General features: G+C 36.2%; 1 pseudogene; it reads left to right on the top strand.

Annotated features, from left to right (window-relative positions):
• The first annotated feature begins 5,985 nt into the window (after positions 1–5,985).
• LOC112485581 lies at positions 5,986–6,103 on the top strand (annotated as a pseudogene).
• Positions 6,104–10,167: the final 4,064 nt, after the last annotated feature.

The raw sequence follows: 10,167 nt of genomic DNA, 5'->3' as shown, positions 1-10,167 counted from the left end.
AATACAAAGCTGACTAAAACACATTCTCTGAAGTTGAAATATGCATTGTTGAAATTATGTAATCTGTGCAGTTTTTTCTATCATCATTGGGATTTTGGTAGCAGGAAAAAAATCGTTCATATGCAGGTGATGTTTAAATGACGGGAGTAATGACAATGGAGAAGGACATTTCTGAAGGAGAAGGAGAGACCTGAGATGCCCGTCATTGCTATTCAACCTTATTTCTGATTCTCCTTCTGTGCATGCACATGGCAGGACTGTTCTCCCTCATTCCCCTTGAAGTGAGGCACCACTGTATGATTTGCTTTGGCTAACCAATGTGGCCTTTAGTGTTAGCACACAGTTTTACACACTCTCTTCCTTTGTCAGCAGTGTTCCACATAGTAGAGACTCCATCATCTTGAATCCCCAAATGAAGACAATATGAATTCTTCCCTACTTACTCAAGATGAATCTGTAGCATGAGAGTAATAAGCCTTTGTTGATTTAAACATCTACATTGAGTAGGTTGTTTGTTGCTAGTCCATCCTGATGGAAAAAGGAACCAAAGTACAAATTGAAACAGAGGTCAACTCCCGAACTGATTTTTATTTTACAGTTTTGACTAGTGATTTCTCTGTTTATGATATCGGTAATGAAGAGGCAGAAATAAAATTTAGAGGGGCACGAGAGTGGAAATCCTTCTTTTTATATCCTGTACATTGACTATTGACTTTAGAGATATGCCATGTCCTCCACAGACCTTGTGCATTGAGCTAATCTATTTGCCTGTGACAATGGAAACATGCAGAACACTAAGTTGAAATGTTTGTGGAGTCATTTCTTTGGTGTTCTTCAGAGATTGAAATGCACTGAAGAACTAGTCATAGTTTTTTAATGATCAATTATTTGAAGCATTGTAAAAAAGATAATAGTTCTTGGAAAGCTTTTTTCCCCTATATGCTCTATTTCAATTAATGGGTACAACACGTCCTGACAAAGAGAAAACATTATTTTTATTTCATAACTTCGAAGGTCTGCACACCAAATGTTTGACACTTTTGCTGCGATATCTTGACAATTCCATGTTTGTTTGACTCTGGGATAAGCTATCAGTCAAACATCACTTGAGAACTGGATAATATCAGTGAAAGCTAAGTGTTTATTTCATCGACTTTTGATTCATATGTTTCCTATTTTAACTTGCAGGCCAATTTACCTCAATTGCTTGGCAGTTTATCACCTTTGTACTTAAAATAAACAAGAACAGTATCTTTAATAGTGAGTGATGGCAGAGATATTTAAAAAGAAGCAGAGAGTACAGAAACATTAAAGCTATGCTCATTAACTTTAGGGCGATGTACAGCTACTCACTGATGTTTCATCTTTTTATTCTGTTGTGTGGATGACAGCAAATCTTTAACGGTTGAAATCAAGATAGCAGGGAGGAAATAAGGAGCCTGGATGACTCATGAGAATAGTTGATGAAAAGTTCCAAGTCTTATTTTATAAAATGTTAGAATCATCTAGAACATTGAATGTAGAGGATATTGCTCCCAGAGGACATTTGACAATGTCTGGAGACATTTTTGGTTGTACTATTGGAAGGCTGGGAGGAATGCTGCTGGCATCTAGTGTGTAGATGGCATCTAGCTCAAAATGACAGTAGTGTCAAGATTGAGGAATAGTGTTCTAGACCAAGCTCCTCATTTTACAGTAACTGTATCTAAGGCTTATTTATCTATATAAAAATTATTTACTAAGTGCCCATTGTTAACCAAGGGCCTGTGCTGAGTATATGGATTAGAAAAATGAGCCAAACTGTGAAAATCCTGCCATGAAGAGGTTTGGGGTTAGAGGCGAAAGAGATGTTATGATCCATAGAAGTACTTGCAGCAGAAACATCAAATAAAAAATATCTGGAATTTTTGAAGCCTGGAATTTTCCTGTGTTCATGTTTATATTCTGCACTTATTTTATAAGGCCTGGCTTCTAATAGCCTAATTAATATTAACCGAAAGAACAAATAAAAGAAACTCATTATCATTCATTAAAATAATAAAGCCTAAAGTGTAATTATTCAACTACTTTTTTATTGAACAATAATGAGTTCCAAGCACATCTCTAATTGTTGGGCATATTGAAGTTAATAAAAGAGGCAAAGATCCCTCATCTCATGGAACTTATGTTCTAGGGAGCAGAATCATAAAACACCAAATAAATTAGTAAAATATATAACATTTAGGGCATTTAGCATAAAGAATAAGAACTAAAGAGAAAAAAAGAGAGGTTATTTGCCTAAAGGATTATTTTGTAGGAAATACTTCCACAACAAATTACCTGGAGTTTCTATGAAAATTTTTATGCTTAACAGAATGTTTAAGCTTAAGATAGAAAAAATAAATAAAGAATGATAGGGAGTTCTAAGGTGGAGATGGGGTTAGAATGTAAAACTGCATTGTCAGGAGACAACTCACTGAGAAGGTAATATCTGAGCAAAAGCCAGAAGTGGGAAGGCAGTGAACTATGTAGATATGAAAGTGGGGGTAGAAGTAGGGCAGTGGATATCCAGAAAGAAGTGAGTGGTATACAAATGAGCTATTGTTCTTGGAACGGAATAAACAGTGACAGACTAGGAAGTGTTTTTTTAGAGACAGATGGACTGGGGCACTGGGAGGTGGCGTTAGAATCTCATAGCTCATTGCCAAAGACTTTGGTTTTCACTCGGACTAAGATGGGGAACCACTGGCAGGTTTCAGTGGCAGAGTGACAGAGCTGACATATGCTATGACAGAACAGCTCTGACTACCGTGTTGAGACAATCTAAGGCAGTGAGAATGGAGGGCCAGAGAGGAAGAAGCGAGACTAGTCGGGAGGCTACCGACATCATGCCAGTGACTGATGATGGTGACTTGGACCAGAGTGGTAGCAGGGAAGGTTACAGGAAGTGTCTGTACCTTTTGATAATTTTGAAGGTAAAGAAGATTTTCAAGTGGATGGAATGTAAAGTCTGAGAGAAGGAGAGGGGCATGGTTGACTCTAAGGGTTCGGTCCTGAGCAATTGGAGGTTTGGAGTTTCCATTTTCTGCGATTGTGAAGATAATTGAAGGAGCAGGTTGAGCTGGGAATAAGAGGGTAATATCAGAAGCCTGGACTTAGGTTATTTATTTACTTAAAAGAAAGCGATATGACTTGAAAGTCATTTGGAAAAGAAAATGAGCATGTAGGCCGGCAGGCTTCTCACAGCAGGTATCTAAAACTTGTATGCTTCATAATTCTCCCTTTATCTTTTACTTACTTGACCCCAACTATCTGTTTTACATTCTTTTCAGACTAGACTAATTCTCACATATAGTTCTGGTTCTGCTTTTTTGCATCTCTCAAAATTTAGTTCTAGCACTTTTTCCAAACAATACAAAACATGATTGCTTCAAGTTAACTTACACAGCAACATTGTAAATACTGATTAAGCCATGAACAAAATGCTTCTGAGGACCTGACGATGCATGTTCTTTAACAATAGCCCCAGAGTTCACCAATTTTGGGATAAAATAATCTGACAGCTGGGATACTGTATTTTTGTAAAGACACAAAGAATTGAAAACCTCTCTTCCTCAGTATCTAAAAACATCTTTAATAGGAAAACAAATTATTTCATGAGTTTAGAAATATCAATTCAAAGGAACATACTATTACACAGATAAGAAATTATAAAAATTGAATACAAACAATTATATGATCATGTACTACTTTGAAGAGTGTACAAAAAAAGCCATTTTTTTTTTATCCCCACCATGTCTGAGGTTATATATATGCCTGTTTTTTTGTTTGTTTTTTTTTTTCTTTTTTTTTCCTTTTTTTTTTTTTTTTTTTTTTTGCTTTTGTCGGGCTACACGGAGACTCAAAAAAAACTGCAGTTTAAGAAGAAATCTTTCAAACCTTTAAGTGTATCTTTATCTACAGGAAATATATAAAATTAGCATCTGTCTTATCACTTATATTTTGCTTATCAGTCTTCATGTTTTACACGATGTTTAAGGTTAATGGATTCATGCACAACTTGTATAGCTTCCACTCCTGGTGTCTGCAGTTCCTCTTGCGAATCCTGCCGAAGGCTACGTTTCCCCACTTCATAGTATTTTCTGCCTAGTGCTGGTGGCTGTGATTGCACTTCCCAGTTCGCCCTTTGAGAATGGATGTGGAGGGAAGTCGAAGAGGAATCAGTTTCATATGTTGAACTCACAAACGTTAAAGGATACAAACTATCCTCTGCAGCCTGTGAATTGCAGTATACTGTCTTGCATGCTTTGTTGAATTATTGATTCACTCTCTTCTATTCCTAGATCTCATGTTTCACAAGCATTAAGCTGACCTGTGTATTAGAACCTTTAATGACAGATCATCATGAAGAAAGAGAGCAGATGAAATTTCTTAGAGGTTTCCCATGTGAAAATATGCTTCAAAAGCAGCTCATGGATTCTCATTACATACCACAGTAGAGTTTTAAAAGCATCTTAGACACAACAGCATTATGCCTTGACACTTCAGGTCAATATGAATTTTCTTCTGAGTACCTGGCCCTGCTAAAATCTTACAGAGAGCCTGGTTTGAATCCCTTGACAGGGAAAGACAAATGGGGAAACTTGCAAGGTAGTAAAGATTCTGTAAGTTATGATCTTACCTTAATATTGAGATGGGAGAACCTTAAGGCTCTTCATCTTAAGTTTTGCCTACTCTCATTTTAAGGTAGTATGTGTGAATGCTGTCTCTGCAGGACAGTACATTTATTTTTAGGAAAAATTTTCAGTAACAATTAGGGCTTTAAACCCACCTCCTCCGGCTTTCTGGCTAGTACATCTTCATTTTTAGACTTGTATCTGTTACATCTGGATGTCGCGAAGATTCATGAATGAGAAGGAGAGAGAACGAGAGAGATTCAGAGAGACGTAGAACAGTGAATGTGTTGGGAAATCTCTATGGAAGAAATAGTGTGTGGGTTATAAAGAGGCAGCAAGTTTGCATACAATCTTTATTCATGCTTGAGTGCCCAAGTCACGCTTTGAAAACAAATTAGAGGCTGAGATTTCTCCTGACAAGGCCAAATCTCTGCTGATATTTTTTCCTACTGTGTTCAGCTCTGGAAGATCTAACAGTGCGACAGCAATGCAGTAAATGACAATGAGTGGGAATCAGACCCTGCTGGGTATATTAGTCTGCATACTTGGGCTTATAGAAGTACCAGAAGACTCCTGCTTTACTAGTTTTTACAAATAATTATAGTACAAAGGGGCTAAGAACAGTTAACAGTAAGAAAATGAAACCAAGGTAATGAGGTAAGTTTGGCCATATCTAACACATTCAAAGCAAAGACAATAAAAGTCTGCAAGAACAGTCAAAGATTGTGTATCAATATAGAACTTCTTCTTATAGTACGTCTTCGGACTGTTAATGCTAATTAATATCTGGCCATCACTACCAGCTACTTATGATACAGATTTAGGATTTGTAAAGTTGAAGAAAAATGAGTGCTGGCTGAGTAAGAGAGACAGTTCATGACAAACTCCAAAAAAAATATATAGTATTGACCACTCCATTTGATGCTAATGTGCAGCAAAATAAACATCCCTATTTCTCATGGATGGGGACCTCTCAATAGTTTGAGGGGACAATTAGAATATGGTATTGCTGATTTCCACCTTTGTCACCACTCTGATCGGAAAGTCCTGGCATGATTAAGTTAAATGTTCACTAACGATGTCTTAAAACCATTTGGAAACTGGAACTTATCCCTTTTCTTATAGAACCTTTTCTTTAGAATTGAAACAATTTCAATCCAGTCATGTCATAGATCCATTCATATCGTCAGAAATGGGTTTATCGACATTAAAATAGAGAAAAGCAATATTTTGAGCCAAAATTCATTTATCTTCTAATACAACATTATCGAGCACACGTGGCATTGGTCACACAGTAGTCACACAGTATATGTCCAAAATGCAAGAATATGTCTATGGCCATGCCACCTTGAACAAGCCGGATCCCGTCTGATCTCAGAAGCTAAGCAGGATCGGGCCTGGTTAGTACTTGGATGGAAGACCACCAGGAAGACCAGGTGCTGTAGGCATAAAAAAATAAAATATAAGGTATTGTAAGCTGACAAGGTCCTTGCAATCTGTGAGGTCAACCGAGATATGACTTGCCTAAAAAAAGCAAGGATGCATATATGTTTAACAGCTTTAACAGTGTTCATAACATTTATGTTTGCTGTGCGATGAAACTTATCTAAAGTCAGTGTTAACATCACAAAACTGCTTCGCGCATTTACTGGAAACTCTCCATAAAATGACAATGCCTCTCATGTATGTAAATGTTTAGTTCCTAACATCAGTTCATGGCATATTTAGTCTCTTCGGTCAAATAAAAATTTCAGTACATCAAAAATTAGGTATACATATTGCTTTAAGCATTTATGACAGCTTAAATAAAATTAAGCTTAAAGGATTTTGGACTGTTTTACTATTAATGTGTTGTTATTATTAAAGAAAAGTGATGATACATATTTTATTTGATGGGGCACATATTTCGAATTTGAAGAGAACCTAATCAGAGATTAAAGCAGAAATGCAGTGTCTTTTTTTAGAAGCTCCATTCACAATTCCAGGCTAGAGAACAAGATTGTCACAGATCTGGCCTCTGGTGAATTGTTGGCAATGTGAGGAGGATTTACTGCGATTACTCATGCTGTGATTTAGATTAAGCCACTTGCAGCTTCAGTTCTCATACACTTATGATCATTCTCATTCAAATTTACTTAAAAGAGTCTCTTTAACTTCAGACTATTGTGTTGGACAATCATAGCAGCCCATTTACTTTAAATGCTGGATAAAGGAAACTCTAACATAACCTTTACCAAACTACACAAATGCAAAATAAAATTATTTTGCTTCTGAAATTTAGTAAACATCTATTCTTACCTGATTTAGGTGAAGTTGGTTTTAGTAAGAATCGTGGTATATAGTAAAGGTACATAATACAAATGTTTATATTATTAATCATCTCAGGAAAATAATGTAGTTCTTAGTTTTGTGAAAAAGAATTCTCCTGTGATTTGAGCCCCTTCAACAAAAATCAAACAAACAGATTTTTAAAAAAATTCATACATTTCCGGGGGTTCATCAAGGGTTTTCTCTCTTAAACTCTGAAGTCAGATGCCGTGTTCTCTTTGACGTTTTCCTCCTCTGCTGTTTCAGCAGCCCTCGGTGTGTGAGCAGCCTGGCCAGCGAATGCCTGTAAGCATGCCCATGCTTTGCCCCGAAACTTGCTGTTTTCTCTCTCTGCTCCAGAAATAAAGCCTATACACTCCATCAACGTCACCCAGGTTGCCACTGTGACCAACAATGTACTGAAGCCCTCTACAGGACAAAGTCTCCAACTTTTGCCATTAAAGTGAAGAGAATAGTAAAACTACTGTCCTGGGGTGCAGTGTGTAGTGTAGACCCCTAAATTTTAATGTATGCTCTCTGGATCTCACAAATATTACAGATAGAGATCTTTTAGCTTCTAGGCCATGGCGTGATTGGACAGGGGCAGGATTGAATGAAAAGCCAGCAATAAGTGCTTCACTTTCTTGCATATGTTCTTGCATAGATTGTGTGCTTAGGAGCCTAGGGGTAGCCTGTGACTTCTTTGCCCAAAAGAATGTGAATTTCCAAGCTTAACAGTGAACGGAGTCTGTAAGTATGCTCCCACTTTAGAGAGGCATGAAGAAAGCAGATGATCAAAAACAGCATTGTAGGTGATGAAGGTTAGAGTGAAGAGTTTTGTCTTTCTTTTTAGTGTGATTGAAAATTATTGAATTGTTTTAAGTAGAGAAGTTCTTTAATCTATTGTTTTAAAGCTCTGGTGGGAGCTGTGTGAAGATTAGGTTGCATAAAATTTAGGAAGTCCAGTTGGAAAGCTATAGTTCTTCATGAAGTGGATGATATAGGATTGCTCCATTTTGATAATGAGATTGAGGAAAAATAAGTAGGATTAAGATAAAGTGTGGAGGCATGTCAGTGGGGATTGTATAGGTGGTATGCAGTGAATGAAGAAAAGAGAGGACTTAATGCTTTTCTGCTCTCAAAGCATCTCCTTTAAAATAAAGATCATTAGGATTTAAAGTAGACCTTTCTATTGTTTACATTCCCCAGTAGGAATAAATGCTTGTCAAAATCTCTGTGTTTATAATATTTGATTTTTTTTTAAGTGGTATCGATTCTAAAGCACCAAGTCATAAACAACTTTTTAAATAATTTTTTTCCAAAATATAACATATAATGTCTTCTTTATGCTGTCATAATGATTTCTTTTGCGGTTTATCTTTTTTTAAAAAACAAATGCAAGTATTTTGCCTCCTCGAAAGTTAAATCTGTACTTACACCTCCGTGTCCATTATTGTTTACTTTTTCTCCTTTTGCTCTCCTTTCTCAAACTTTCTTTTCCCCATTTTCTTACTTGAACTTCTCATCAGGTGTCACACCAAACTTTCTAGTCCATTCCCTTCATATCTCATTCCTATCTTTCCCTTCTTCTGCCCGCCACAAATTTTGCCTTTTGTACTTTACATCTTATTTTCACATTCTTACTAGATTGGGAAATACTCAATTAAGTATTCTGCTAACATAATAGGTTTTGAGTTTAGTCCAATTTAAGAGAAGCGGAATAAGGAAGTCCATCTAATTATCTTTATTCGAGAGTAAATGGTAGTTTGCACACTTTTGGAGAAAAGTCAGTTTACTTCCTAATTTTGTGATGTGGCCCCATCAGTTTCTAGCCTGATAATGCACAAAGTGGTGTCAGTGGGAGAAAGAGTGGCAAGATGCACAGTACCATAGTCGCCCCTATTTTTATTGTATTGCCTTTTCTGTTATACACTACCACATATAACTAATCCGTGTCAGTGCTAACGTCAACTAACAGTGATCATGTATAATACCTATGCCATTCTTTACCTCATTATTTTAGTGAAGTATTTCTGCCTTTATTATAGATATGCATTTATCCCTCCATTTCTTTTGTTATGATTTTAGAGGCAAGAAAACAAATCAAGAGTCAGTAGAGAAAGAATTACTTTAAAACACCTACACATGCGATCTACACCATATCATAGCACTATATAAAATCTACCTTTTTCTAATATAAAACATCTATGTAAAATCTATTTCTTCATCAACAACATTTTATTGAATCCCTACTATGAGAGGGACTGTACTGGGTGCTAGTTACTTAGAGATGAATAAGACAGACATAATCCTGTTTGTACTGGTTCTTAGAAGTGAAGTGTTTTTGTTTTTTTTTTTCCCTCTATTATGTTCTTTGCAATTAGAGAGGTATAAAGACACATTCAGGCCAATGAATCTTTCTCTTTGTAAGTTTCTAAATATACTCACAAGTCCAGAACTGAATGTGCAGATTTTCTCACAGCGCTGTCAGAGAGAACAAGCACGTCTTAATTTAATATCTAAGAAGATCCTAGATACTCATTATCCTTTGAAGACTGGCTCACTGAGCCCTTTTTACAATGAAGTCCTTTCACTAATCTTTTGCCATCTGAATCAGATACAATTTTCTTGCATCTTTAATGCTTTAATATGAGCAATACTAAAAGGGAATTACAATACAAATAACCACCATTAAGATTTTTTCATTTCCTATAAATATTGTCATAAAGGATCATGTTATATATTATCTTAAAAAAATGTTTATTTTCGTCCCCACATATAAGTCAGCTTTGGAAGACGATATGGTTAATATATTTCCATTTGACTTTTTCCTAACATTGAGGACAATAATAATCTATTGTTTTCAAAAGAGTAGCAATCAAAGGGGGGTAGAAAACATTTTCTAGTGTTTAATTTCTTTTTTAAAAGGAGGCTTTCCATGAACTTTAATTAAACATTTAATAGAGATTGCAGCCTGAAAATCTATTTTCCCATTGAATTTAAATGACTTCCCCTGAAGAAAACAGCGTGAGTGTCTAAGAGGGTGGGTCGGATCCTCCAGAGAGTTCTGTCTGTCTCCTTCCTTTTCAGAGTACTCACTGACCTGTTATTAACACTCCAGGGAATATCCTTTCCCGTGATTTACATTTCTGGATCACTGTCTCCTTTGTGTGCGCCTACACTAAATACAGGATTTATTTTTTGT

This window comes from Pteropus alecto, unplaced genomic scaffold, assembly GCF_000325575.1.
Source record: "Pteropus alecto unplaced genomic scaffold, ASM32557v1 scaffold5, whole genome shotgun sequence".
NCBI classification, from domain to species: domain Eukaryota; kingdom Metazoa; phylum Chordata; class Mammalia; order Chiroptera; family Pteropodidae; genus Pteropus; species Pteropus alecto.
The sequence above is the reverse complement of the archived record's forward strand: the minus strand, read 5'-3'. Positions and strand labels throughout refer to the sequence as shown.